Here is a 1,141-nt window from a genome sequence, read left to right as displayed (position 1 = left end):
CAGTTGAACCTTCCTCGAAAACATGACAGTAATTTTATAGTGAAATTAAAACATAAAATTCACGAAATGATCGCGATAAAACTAACGGAATGACCGCGATCCATGTAGTTGAGAATTAACATAACTTTCGCATCCTGAAATTTTACAGTAACAATTTCGTGATCAAGATTTTACATTAACATTTCTGGAGAAAGACATATATCAGAAACGAAATGTTGACATAAAGAGTTTGTGTGCAGTCAGAATAAAAATTTTATTATACTTGTTTTTATATTGAAATTTTCATTTATAAACTAATCAAAATCTGGAAATGTATTCAATATCTCTAGTTTATATAGAAATTAAAATTTAAATGGATATTTCTGTACACTTTAATATAAACATACTGATTTTCATCATTAACTATCATTTCTTATACCATGCATCTCGTTCCAATGCATATAATTGATTCCAATACATTTCTTTTATAGGTTATAAGGTATTTCTCCCACTTCCCTAGCGTGCCTTCGTGGTGTAATGGTAGCACGCTGGGCCGATATTCCAGAGGTCCGTGGTTCGAGTCCCGGCGAAGGCGGCGGTTGTTAATTTTTCATCTCTCCGGCTTCCAAAAAAACCCTAATGACTCTACAAGTGGCGCCCGAACTAAAAGCGTTGTGGATGATGATTCTCCGTACCCAGGATTTGGCGACTAGGTCCTGTCAAACCCTAGTTGCCCTTTAAAAAGGGGAGTATATAAGGTATTTCTCCCACTTCCCTAACGGGCCTTCGTGGTGTAACGGTAGCACGCTGGGCCGGTATTCCACAGGTTCGTGGTTCGATTGCCGGCGAAGGCGGTTGCATATTTTTCATCTTTTCTGCTTCCCATTAACCTAATGACTCTACAAGGTGTCCCACGACTTTATTTTTAGTTAAAAAAATTAGGTTTGCACTTATTAGTGCACTGTGAACTAAAAAAAAAAACGTGTTATATAAAAACATTTTTTTATTTTATTTGTAATTTTCAATCAATGGAAAAGTAAAAGTAATGACAAAAGAAAATTACTTTCCCTGTACATAGAGAAAAAAAATTATTTATTCTAATCAGCGTATCAAGGAAAATCAAGCCATCACTTTCTTTCAAGACCTTCTGATCTATTCAACA

The 1,141-nt window shown here is 35.1% G+C and overlaps 1 non-coding gene across 1 annotated transcript; it reads left to right on the top strand.

The window, feature by feature from the left end:
- Positions 1-502: 502 nt before the first annotated feature.
- On the top strand, positions 503-574 carry TRNAI-GAU (transfer RNA isoleucine (anticodon GAU)). Its single transcript has one exon. It is a non-coding gene; the product is annotated as a tRNA-Ile (tRNA).
- The last annotated feature ends 567 nt before the right edge of the window (positions 575-1,141 follow it).

Source organism: Stegodyphus dumicola, chromosome 5 (assembly GCF_044657685.1).
Source record: "Stegodyphus dumicola isolate Sdum_Otavi_A_Nest chromosome 5, ASM4465768v1".
NCBI lineage: Eukaryota > Metazoa > Arthropoda > Arachnida > Araneae > Eresidae > Stegodyphus > Stegodyphus dumicola.
This window is presented reverse-complemented; position numbering and strand designations above follow the sequence as displayed.